The sequence below is a fragment of the Hyalella azteca genome, unplaced genomic scaffold, assembly GCF_000764305.2.
Source record: "Hyalella azteca isolate HAZT.00-mixed unplaced genomic scaffold, Hazt_2.0.2 contig14329, whole genome shotgun sequence".
NCBI classification, from domain to species: Eukaryota; Metazoa; Arthropoda; class Malacostraca; order Amphipoda; family Hyalellidae; genus Hyalella; species Hyalella azteca.
Genome location: NW_025944219.1, coordinates 43753 through 57470, shown reverse-complemented (window position 1 = coordinate 57470; position 13718 = coordinate 43753).

Sequence of the window (13718 nt, the reverse complement as noted above, 5' to 3'; positions counted from 1 at the left end):
CATGTTTAAACATGACTCTAACGCATGACATGTTTAAACATGACTCTAACGCATGACATGTTTATACTAGCGTTACGACTGTCGTAAGTGTCGTCGTGTTGCTGGTCTACGACTGTCGTAAGTGTCGTCGTGTCGCTGGTCTACGACCGTCGTAAGTGTTGTCGCGGTCGCTGGACTACGACTGTCGTAAGTGTCGTCGTGTCGCTGGTCTACGACTGTCGTAAGTGTCGTCGAGGTTGCTGGTCTACGACTGTCGTAAGTGTCGTCACGGTCGCTGGTCTACGACTGTCGTAAGTGTCGGCGACAGTGTATGTAATTATCGATAGGGGACAGTTTTATTAGTCTCACATGACAATATAGTTAGAGTATCTTAAGGGTTCACAATATTGTTATCACAAGGCCACACTATAGTTATTTAAGGGGTCAATATAGTGTTATCTTAATGAAACATTACTCAACTTAATGAAACATTACTGAAACATAAGTTGTCAATACTAATATCATATAGAGTTTTTGTACAACAACAAGCCAGTCTTTGGTGGCGAGGTATGCGTGCTGCGGCTTCAAGACGCACGATGGGAGCAAGTTCTCTTCCAATTGATCGATAATTTGTATCAATATATTTTTCTCGCTCGATCATCGAATTTCAGTGAAATGTTATTATTTTTCCGTTGATTTTTCTATGTAATTGGTATAAATTAGAACTCAAACTCTTGATTAAAAAAAAAACTCAATGATTTGCACAGATATTCTGCATTAATATTCAACCTCCATCTTAACGATCATTTGGGTATTGGCCCCACATTCTTAACTATTATTCGGGTCCGTGATCCCGCTATCTTAACTATCATATGAGGCGCAGCTTTCGATATTTTAACCATTCTTTGGGTCCTGGACCCGGCCATCGTAACTATCATTCGGGTCTTGGCCCCACCATATTAACAATCATTTTTAACTCAACATATTGACGATCAATTTTAACCCATCCTATTAACGATCTCCTGGTCTCCGCTAATCCTACCGATCATTCGGGACTTGGCCCATCTCTGAACCCACCGCAAATTATAAGTTGTATATCCACCAGCAAATCCCCACAATAGTTGTACACGCTACTAACCAATCAAGTACATGAACCCCATACACGGTTCTCATTTACTTTACAATTCATTTTATTCGGTACCTCAAAAGTCGGATAAGTTTAGCCTGCGCGGGCATTCCATGGCGTCACACTCCCCGACATCCGCAGCAATACATCACAAGTGTCCCAGTAAAGGCTTAATGACTCGAATGTTTATAATTATTGGGGGAAGTGCGTCTCGATTGCAGAGGAGGGAGCGTTTACACGCGAGCGCCATGTTCCAGTGACAGACCATGAGCGGCAGACCCTAACTCAGTCGCAAATGATGGGTCGGCAGCTTTGTGGTCCCCGTAGGAATAGCATTGTGTTTATGGTACAATACATGTCCTCACTTAAGCCCCACTTGAAATAAAAGAAGGAAGTAACGTGGATAGGAGTGATGGTCCTGCAGCTCAGTGGTCCCGTAGGAATAGCATTGTGTTTATGGTACAATACATGTCCTCACTTGAGCCCCACTTGAAATAAAAGAACGCCGCCGTAACGTGGATACGAGTAATGGTCCTCCAACTTTGTGGTCCACGTACGTAGGAATAGCATTTTGCTTATGGTACAATACATGTCCTCGCTTGAGACCCACTTGAAACAAAAGAAGGCCGTAACTTGGATAACAACGATAGTCTGGCTGCCTCGTGGCCCTCGTAGGAATAGCATTGTGTCTTGTATAAGGCCGTATCTTGGATACGAAGTATTGGCTTGTATAATTAAGGCCGTATCTTGGATACGAAGTATTGTTTTGTATAAGGCCGTATCTTGGATACGAATGATGGCCGTGAGCTCAGCCTACCTCTGCACGGCGATGCGCTCACTTCCGACCGCCTGTGGCGTCGTAGTCCCCGTAGGAATAGCATTGTGGCACACGCATCGCATTGTCCTCGGCTGAGCTCTACATGATACAAATGATGTCAGCAGGTGCAAGCTATCGATGACGTCATGTCTGATGTCAACAAACTGTATTATATACAAGGTTAAATTGCTTGCAAATATATACATGACCGACTGCCGGCTGACAATGATTTCTTGTAAAGTTAGTTGTATAGCCATGACATGTATAATAATAAAATGTTGTTTATTATCTTGATATGAGAGAAATTTTTATCATCAGAAATATGAGAATATATATAATACTGAAATGATATCCACGACACTAGCATATATTGCCTTATCTTTCAGTCGGCAGCGTTGCGTCTAGGATGGTAACACCGTTGAAATAGCCTGGTATNATGCTCACCAGTTGACGCTCACCAGTTGATGCTCACCAGTTAATGCTCACCAGTAGCTGTCTCTTATACACATCTAGATGTGTATAAGAGACAGATCACCAGCTGTGCCAGGGAGTGCCAGCTGTGTTGCCGGAAGCTGTCAATGCTGCACCGCATGCGCTGTTCTCGTAGCAATAGCATTGCGGGCAGAAGAAGCGATCTTATGCAGCGATAAGTGAGCTCTAAACTTAGGTAGGAATAACATTGAATGAGGGATGGATTCAGTCACGGTCTTCCGTGAATATCGAGCGAAAATAAACAGTATTTGAAATTCCGGTAAGAATATCATGGTGAGTGTGCGCTGTGCGTGACAGAAACGGGATTCATTATAAATACATTCTTCTTGTCTTCTTAAATGAATGAAATATTAACCTGAAGTTTGTGTTAGATGAGCTTACTTAATTTGCTCTAGGCGTATGGTTTCCGTAAACATGATGGCGCACTGCAACTAGTGGTCATGTTGCCAGCGTGCATGCACAAACGTCGCCATGTGCAGCATGCAGTTGACAGCGTAACATGCACAAACGTCGCCATGCGCACCATCCATGCGCACTATGGTTGTCGGCGTGACATGTGCAAACGTCGCCATGCGCACAATCCATGCGCATTGTATGGTTGCCGGCGTGAAATACACAAACGTCGCAATGCGCACCATCCATGCGCATTGTATGGTTGTCGGCGTGGCATGCACAAACGTCGCCATGCGCACCATGCGGTTGCCAGCGTGACATGTGCAAACGTCGCCATGTGCACCATGCGGTTGCCAGCGTGACATGTACAAACGTCGCCATGTGCACCATGCGGTTGCCAGCGTGACATGTACAAACGTCGCCATGCGCACCATGCGGTTGCCAGCGTGACATGTACAAACGTCGCCATGTGCACCATGCGGTTGCCAGCGTGACATGCACAAACGTCGCCATGCGCACCATGCGGTTGCCAGCGTGACATGTACAAACGTCGCCATGTGCACCATGCGGTTGCCAGCGTGACACGTACAAACGTCGCCATGTACACCATGCGGTTGCCAGCGTAGCATGTACAAACGTCGCCATGTGCACCATGCGGTTGCCAGCGTGACACGTACAAACGTCGCCATGTGCACCATGCGGTTGCCAGCGTGACATGCACAAACGTCGCCATGTACACCATGCGGTTGCCGTCCATGTGGTGGCCACTCTAGTCCACAATCACAGATACCAAGGAAAATATTCCTGAATGCATAATTGCTCGGAAATGCGTCTTGGAAACAATTCCACGCTCATAAAACAGCTGGAAATGTCAGGGCAATCAGCACTGGATTGCCCTGGCCACGTCATATACCGCAGCAATCGAACCCTATTAACGTGTCCCACACTGGGCCACCCAGACACGGACCCTGCAATTGAAAGTAAAAGCTGGGCCCAGCAATCAAGATTTGTAGCGAGAAGCTCTGAATCATGGCAGTTAATTCCAGCCTGGGACTGAAGTGGCAATTGCTTTGTAAATAGAACGTGAGGCGTTTCCGGTCGAGCTCAAGTTAAAATTGGTTTTATTTATCTATTGAAAAGAGAGTAGAATATTGCTATGGCAGTGAAATTACCAATGCAATTTATGGAGAGCCTCCCGAAGTTGATAGCACGATTTAACACGTGCGGAAAATCTAGCATCTTCTAACTGAAGGAGGGCATTTATTCTACTAACTAAATATTTAGTAATACTTAGTAAGTACTCTTAAATTTAAGATATATCTTGAATTCTCTAATACATGGTATGGTAGATTAATTTTATAAAAACGTAGCACAACAACATAATAAGGTTCAATCTTAGACGTCAAAAGATTGGAAAGCCGGTCTTGGTATGCCTGTATGTATGTATGTAAAAATTTCTTGGCAATTGCAACATAATAAATTCTACTCGACATGGTTGAGATAATTTTCTTCGCATTCGTTCCGCGTTTAACTGATAACAATTTAGCTTTGCATTCTACAATGAAACGGTCGATCACTCAAACTTCCTCGAGCCTTTTAACAATATATTGGGTTCTATGTTCTAATCTAACCTAGGTCTAATCTTAGGTCTGATTTCACAGCCTCTAGCATCACATTCGAACTAATCGGTGTCAAAATCACTGTTGGAAATTACTTTTTCGGAATGAACAATTGTCGTTATCACTTTAATTGATTCTGATTTTGACAATTTAAACAAATGCGTTACCTATCAACATGAACCTTTGTGAACCTGCTGTGTCCTGCTTAAAACTAAGAGAACCTGCGTGGACCAGTGTAAAGCTGAATGAACCTTCGCACATCTTACAGTGTCACTTCCGCTCGCTTCATGGTTCACATGACAGACGATACGTGCAGGCTGTTATTTGCATCATGTGCCATGGTGACGTGATACGTAGAACCTCATGATGCAACTCAGCATCATGAGGTGTGTATATCAATAACATGTTACCGCATTGCAGGCTCAGTAACAGGTTAACTTGTTACCCCGCGTTACCCCATCAGGGCGGGGGAAGAGCGCCGCCACCTTGAAGAATGAAGGTGTGACCGCTGCTTGGTAACGCTAGTCAAGTGAAGCGTAACTTGTTGTTATGAGGTGACTACACTGTTACATGTTGTCATGTGATCATGCCACACTGTTACATGTTGTCATGTGATCATGAAGCGCTGTTACATGTTGTCATGTGATCATGAAGCACTGTTACATGTTGTCATGTGATTATGAAGCACTGTTACATGTTGTCATGTGATTATGCCTCACTGCAACTAGTTGTCATGTGATCATGCCTCACTGTTACATGTTGTCATGTGATCATGAAGCGCTGTTACATGTTGTCATGTGATTATGAAGCACTGTTACATGTTGTCATGTGATTATGCCTCACTGCAACTAGTTGTCATGTGATCATGCCTCACTGTTACATGTTGTCATGTGATCATGAAGCGCTGTTACATGTTGTCATGTGATTATGAAGCACTGTTACATGTTGTCATGTGATTATGCCTCACTGCAACTAGTTGTCATGTGATCATGCCTCACTGTTACATGTTGTCATGTGATCATGAAGCGCTGTTACATGTTGTCATGTGATTATGAAGCACTGTTACATGTTGTCATGTGATTATGCCTCACTGCAACTAGTTGTCATGTGATCATGCCTCACTGTTACATGTTGTCATGTGATCATGAAGCGCTGTTACATGTTGTCATGTGATTATGAAGCACTGTTACATGTTGTCATGTGATTATGCCTCACTGCAACTAGTTGTCATGTGATCATGCCTCACTGTTACATGTTGTCATGTGATCATGAAGCGCTGTTACATGTTGTCATGTGATTATGAAGCACTGTTACATGTTGTCATGTGATTATGCCTCACTGCAACTAGTTGTCATGTGATCATGCCTCACTGTTACATGTTGTCATGTGATCATGAAGCGCTGTTACATGTTGTCATGTGATTATGAAGCACTGTTACATGTTGTCATGTGATTATGCCTCACTGCAACTAGTTGTCATGTGATCATGCCTCACTGTTACATGTTGTCATGTGATCATGAAGCGCTGTTACATGTTGTCATGTGATTATGAAGCACTGTTACATGTTGTCATGTGATTATGCCTCACTGCAACTAGTTGTCATGTGATCATGCCTCACTGTTACATGTTGTCATGTGATCATGAAGCGCTGTTACATGTTGTCATGTGATTATGAAGCACTGTTACATGTTGTCATGTGATTATGCCTCACTGCAACTAGTTGTCATGTGATCATGCCTCACTGTTACATGTTGTCATGTGATCATGAAGCGCTGTTACATGTTGTCATGTGATTATGAAGCACTGTTACATGTTGTCATGTGATTATGCCTCACTGCAACTAGTTGTCATGTGATCATGGCACACTGCAACTAGTTGTCATGTGATCACACCACACGGCAACTAGTTGTCATGTGATCACACCACACTGCAACTAGTTGCCATGTGATCATGATGCACCTCACATATACGCATGTCATGTGATGAAGTATGAAATGACTACCCATTATAACCGCACCTAATATTCCTAACCACTCACTGCCCATGAAATCGTCAATATAATAACTTTACACTTTATCACGTCCATATGAATTGCGTATATATGTTATCAATATGAAAGTTATCGATCTAATGCATAACCTTTTCTTATACTATATTTACCGAACTTCCGTTCCAACGCTTACTTATGCACTGTTATTTACCATCCGTTGACTAAATTACTGCTAGTCGCAAATAACACTGAGGTGACTGATGACATACAAGCTTGCCTCGCGTAGGGAAGGGTCAGCAGGGGTAACTCAGCGAGATACATCCTACAAAAAAGGGTGATGCATAAGTGCACAACAGGTGGAATGATGTCATGCTTCCGGTGTAGCCTATTGGCTCAGCAACGGGTCTTTAGGGACGCTCTGATTGGCGCAGACAATGAAAACGTTCACTGTTGNTGCGGCTATCATTTTACTGGTGCATTGCAGCTGTCATTCCACTGGTGCATTGCAGCTGTTATTCCACTGGTGCATTGCAGCTGTTATTCCACTGGTGCATTGCAGCTATTATTCCACTGGTGCATTGCAGCTGTTATTCCACTGGTGCATTGCAGCTATTATTACACTGGTGCATTTCTGCTATTATTCCATTGGTGAATTTCTGCTATTATTCCACTGGTGCATTTCTGCTATTATTCCACTGGTGAATTTCTGCTATTATTCCACTGGTGAATTTCTGCTATTATTCCACTGGTGCATTTCTGCTATTATTACACTGGTGCATTTCTGCTATTATTCCACTGGTGCATTGCAACTATCATTCCACTGGTGCATTGCAGCTATTATTCTACGGATGCACTGATTCTGTTGTTCAACGTACTGGTGCGTTAACATTTCAGCAATGTGGCCTTAGCAGCGATTATCAGTAGCAATTCTTCAATTACCGACGGCAAACCCGCAAATGTTCACAAAACCATTAAAGGCGAAGCTTCCGTAGCGATCGCCCGTACACCGCTGATCCTGACGCAGCAGCACCCGCATGAAAATCAGAGCCGTACGATCAGCGGCCGAGCGACGGCCGGCGGTAATCCAGAAGCGCTGAGATTTGCTGTAATGCGGCGCTAGGCTGCGCGGTCACGCACGCAAACAAACGTTATCTGCGCAGGTCAAAGGTCGCTGTGGTATATTTCCTCAGATGGCGACTCTCGAAACAAGTGAATTTAACTGTTATTTGCTTCCATAAAGACAGTTGCGTAAAGACAGAATTGTTGTTCGAAGTAAAGTTGGTTGATGAGGATGGTCTGAAAGTTTCTTTTAGGGCATCCGTTGCCTTGACAATTTACAAAATTTGAAAAAAAATCGTCGACGGTGGTAGTTGATTGCATTTATGCTTGCAAATTCTTTCAATCCATTAATGTCGTTTGCACAGGTTCTACATTTACTATGGGTAGTTTGAATTGCATTAAATTACTGACAATCTGACTCTTTTTCAAAATTGGTCACCATTCTTCATAAATCTAACGAACAAATGTTAATGAACTGGACAAATAAATACTGCAGTTGCCGGTGTTACGCTGTGTAGCCTATTGGAGCTACACGATCACACAGACCATACAAAGGCAGACACACAAAAACAGTCATCAATTGCAGTTACTAATATGAATGAACGTAAGGCAAAACACGATCATAGTGAATGAAACATCTAAACAGACGGTGTACTCTTGTTGATAATACATTTATATGACTGTAAATGTATTATCATTTATAATGATCCGACCGACGATAGCTGAAACCCTCATCTCTTCGTATTGGACACCAACTATCCACCTCATAACTACCGGATTTTCTAAGCTCTGAGATTGTTTCGGTATTATTTTCACGGTTCAAAATTTTCGTGTTATAACTTATTTACGTATATTATGTACTTATTTCGACTAAATTTTCTGTATTCAATGCTTCTTATAACTTGAAAATTAATGTTGTTATAGTCGAAACGTCGTTAATAAATTAAAATTACTTCCTTTGAACTGCATTTTGATCAATCAACGTCATCTGAAGGATATTGTTCGATCCGGAAAATCTAAATAAAAGAACTATCAGGTCATCAACCACCCGTGCATGTGGACAATGCCATATAAGCGTGTTAAAAACGCTCATATGACCATATATAGAACTCGCTATATAATGGCCCAACACCTGCAAACTTAAAGCAGCTGCCTTCATCAAAGTATTCTGTGGCCTACACAGTCTTTTTGATTTAGCTTCAGTATCAAGAAGTCGATTGGGCTCGTAGTTTCAACGACACAAAAGTCCACCCGTGATAAAAGCTTCACATAGCACGAGCATTAACCATAAAAAACATCACTCGGCTCCGCGCGCATCTTCAGGAAAGCAGATGCTATGAAAACCGCCATGTATGGACGTCGCATTCACCACCGTTTTTTTCGGCAGCGCAGTTTGTGTGTCTTAGCAATTGTCGGCATCTGAGCATGACGCTGGGAGCTGCACACGTGCCTGCGCTCGTTGCTTTAAAGGGAGACTCGCTTAGACGAACTCTTGGACGAGAGGCCGAGACTCTGGGCTCTCACCAACTGCTGTGCTGTTAGTCTCACCCGTTGCTGTGCAGTGAGTCACTCGCTGCTGTGCAGTTACTATCACCCGCTGCTGTGCAGTTACTATCACCCGCTGCTGCGCAGTTACTATCACTCGCTGCTGTGCAGTTACTATCACCCGCTGCTGTGCAGTTACTATCACCCGTTGCTGCGTAGTTACTATCACCCGCTGCTGTGCGGTTACTATCACCCGTTGCTGTGCAGTTACTCTCACCCGTAGACTCACCCATTTTACTCAGGCCTAAGCACATTACTTGATTACAGGCCTAAGCAGTAATCAAAGAACATTATTGTATAATCTTATCTTCATCTTTATAATACGCGTTATTATTTACAGTACCATTAATGCATTTATATTGAAATTCTTTATCAATTCGTACGCTCAAACATGGCTCACTTGTATGCCACAAAGCATGATACTTTGCTAACAATGGTCGTACTATGAACTCTACACTCCATTAATCTGAGTAAATGAAAAACCAGGGCGACCTGAGTACAATACTCACTATTTACGGTGAATAAAATACTCACTAATGAAGGTGAACATACTACTCACCAAAACTCACCATCAGTTTCTTTCCTTTCATGCTAGTTACTAAACAAGTTAAAATAAAACTACTTACTGAAATATAGGCATTCATTATCTGGAGCAACAAATTTAGCTTCACTTCAAATCACAAGGTTCAATCATGCATTTTCCTTGACAATTAAGATATGATGTAATTTGTCTAGCAGTAATCTGGGGCCGTATTATCAAAACTTCGTAAGTACGCAAATTCGACTTACAAGTGGCGTAAGTGCTGGCTTGATGACGTGACTCTAGAGGTGGTATTATCAAAACATTTGCGCGGGAAGATACGGCTTGGAGATGGCGTAAGTGAAGTTCCCCACAAGTTTAGAGTGTCTGCTGAAGCGATAGGAAACTATTGATTTACTAGCAAGTAGCAACACCTTGACTTGTGATAGAATTTTGTCAATAATCCAACAGCGCAGATTATACACGCATAGAATGATGGCTCTACTTGTGATGGCTCCACTACTTGATCGTGCAACATTTGCAAGATCAAAATATGTGATCGTGCTAAACAGTGCTATTGGAAAAAATTCAATTGAGTTAATGCCAGAAACTGATTTTGTTTTCCTTTTACGTTATATTTTATAAGCAAATGCATATTACATTATATTTTACAAGCGCAAAAGCAAAGCTTTCGCGACCAACTCTCATTATTCATTCCTTCTAGTCGGTACTTTATATCTCTGCTAACCATAATTTTTAGCACCGTACACAGATTTCTTCTTCAACTCACGCTGTTTATTAAAAAGAGTTCACAACTATTTTAGAACGGCTTTTCTATTGATTCCTGCCATCGAAGTTCACAGAATGTAAACAAATCCAAAGCCTCTGATTGGTCAGTTGGTCAGATGGTTTTGATAGTACGCTTTTAGCTAAGTCTTATGTACGAATGTTTTGATACTGCCAAAATTAGGGTGTACTTACGTAACACGTAACTTTTTTATCGGAAGTACAAAAAGTTACGAAGTTTTGATAATACGGCCCCTGGTAGCTATGAAAATGACCAGAAAGATTTCTTTTAGTCTGGCAGTGGCAGAGAATTGTGATAGGGTATAGGCATCAAAATCACAAATTCATGATTATTTTATTCTCCAAAATAATGCAGCACTATTGCATAGTTTTATTTAGAAGTAAATAGGAGATCATACATCTAGCAAATATCTTGTAGCTCAGAACAAAATGTTAGTAATTGAGAAAGCTNCCAGTTGACTCTCACCAGTTAACGCTCACCAGTTGACGCTCACCAGTTGATGCTTACCAGTTGACGCTCATCATTTGACGCTCACCACTTGATGCTGAGGCTGTGTGCTCACTGCAATAGACGCCGTCAACGAGACGCTTACTGCCAATCTCAGGAAGCGCTTAGCGCGAGTGTGTGCCTGTGTGCTTCTTGTGTTGCTAACACACGCTGTGTGCCTGTGTCCTTCTTGTGTTGTTAACACACTCTGTGTGCCTGTGTACTTCTTGTGTTGTTAACACACGCTGTGTGCCAGCTATAGCACGAGTCTTAACAAAGCTAATGTTGCACCATGCCTGCTATATAAATAATTGATCACCTGCAACTTCTGTGTTAACACGGGCTGTTTACCGATTTTAACATTCATTTCCATTCATAACCCTGTGTTGACACACATAACTTACAACCTGATGGTGTAGGCGCACTAGCAATACCCTGCGCATAGTATACGCTGTACGCATGTGTACATAACGTGTTTTGAATTTAGAATTGCAATGCAGAATCTACCCGACCTCAGTTCGCAATTCCGGTGTTCACAACAAGTTAAACTCTTCTGCTTGCTCTGACTCCAAAAGATCTTCAAATAATAATTAGTCAGTCGTCAAGGACACAAAACTGATTTACACTAATTATTTCTTTGTTTCACTCAAATTTTCAAGCTTCCCAAAAGTTGACCATCGAATTTATTGTCGTTTGCAACGCTAAATTTTTTCTCATCGTGAAAATCGATTTCGACTGGAAATAAGAGATACGGGCGGTAAACCAGCTACGAAAACGCGCTGCACTCGAAAATACAGAGCGCACAAATGAATATTGGGTTACCAAAAGATGTAACACAATCTCGACTCTACAAACTCCAAAACTACAACGAAATCAAATCTCACAACGTGCGTGTGTTTCTACACCCGCGCTAATGTTTGAGCCGTCCTGCGAACCATTGAGTAACTGTATACGAGTTTGTGTAGATGGTGCGTGTGTGAGTGCGTATTTATGTGGGTGGTGTGTGCGGATTATCCGTATATGCGTGTGGTATGTGTGTTCTGAGTGCGTGGATAGGTTAGTGTCAGTGGAGCTTGTGTGCTTCTGTGTGTGAACGTATGACCATTAAAAAAGCGAAAAGTGTGTGTTTGTGCGTGTGTTTGTGTAAGAATGGATGGTGAAAACACGCGAGTTCGCATGCTTGTTTGTAAACTGTGAATGTAAGGTGCGTGCGTGCGTATTTGCATGTGTTCGCGTGTGTAGGCAGAAGCTATAAATCCCATGCTGCCTCGAGCCTAAAACTCGGACGCCGTAAAGCGGATCTTCTTTCATCTCCAACCGGAAACGCGGATCAGCGCCCGCATCTCGTGGGCACGTGGCGCAAGAAGGGGCAGTGTTCTCACCAACAGGTATTCGCATTGTTGGAACTACATTTTAGTATGAGCGTGAAGGTGATACTGTTGACAACGTGGGCTGGAACTCGTCAAAGTTTATCACAGGCTGACTGACGGAAACTTCCTGTTTTGTATTTCGAGTAAAGCAGACAGATGATATAGGAAAAGGGTTAAAAGAGTATTTCATATGATAGGCAAGGTCACGAAGTTTTGTGTCCCGCCTAGTCAGATGCCACTATGCATTGGACAAGTGAGCAGCGTGCGTTTACTGTCAAAGCGTACTTTTCTAATGGCCGTTCCATTATCGCTAATCAACGAGCATTTCGTACACGCGGTTCCGTATTCAATTTTCAAGTCGGGTTCTTGATGGGAAATCGATTGTTACGCGGGTGAACACATTTAGGGCAAGTGGAAGTGTGAATGCAAGATGGTTTGGAGGTCAGCGAACTGCCACAACACACGAAAACGTAGGGTTAGAGAGGCATTTCTACGTTCTCCACACCGTTCAGCACGTAAACGCACTGCTATTCTGGGGATTTCGAATAGCAAATATCAGGGTGGTACGAATACTCCTGAAAGAACTGCAATTTCATCTCTACAAATTTTCTGTGGCACAAGAACTCTGAAAAAAACGACTTTTTTGCTCGCCGAAATGCATGTGAAGCGCTTCTTGAGAACTTGCCTCACGATGCAGTCGTTTTTTAGTAGTGATGAGGCCTGTATACGTGCCTGTGTTGTTTCACAACGGAGCTTCAAAAATCGACAGCTGAATGCATAGACAATGGGGGCCGTCCTTTGTCCGATGTCATCTTTAAAACTAAATGATACAAAAAGTCATGTAATGTACTTGTCAATACAATTTCTATTGTAATAATATATTTGCTATTTATTTTTTATTGAGCTTTCGAATCAGGAAGTTTCCGCGAATCAAAGTTTTCGTGTGGCAACCTAGCTGGGGACGTTCGTACGCAAGAGAGAACATTTTACATGAAAGTAAATTCTCTCCATATAGCGGTATACGCAGTTGGAACTGAAAAGTATTCTCACCCTCAAGTTTTCTCACTGAAGAAATTCATTCGAAATGTCTCAAAGTTTAGCTACCAATTACTTTCTGACGTAAAGTAATTGCTGGCCAAACTTGTAGGGAACTATACCGTATGCCAGAAGTGAACCTTTTCCAGTAGTTAGCAATTACTATTAAGCGTACGAAATAATCCTAAAAAGTTAAGAATATTAAGGAAATTTAATCTGAATTTATCGAGGCAGGACGTATTATTTCCCAGGTCCCGGGTAATGACGTCGAGTTTAATCGAAATTAGAAAAAAGTCCAGGCACGAATGATCGACGAAGGCCAAGTGGGGTTTTGAAGATGATTTAATGGGTAAACAAAAAACTGGTTACTGACGCGCTGACGATCTAATTCAGCTCAATTACACATTCATTTCAATGTTACTGTGCAAGATGTGTAATTGTAAAACAACTCTAATGCAGCTCACCTTATTTAATCGCAA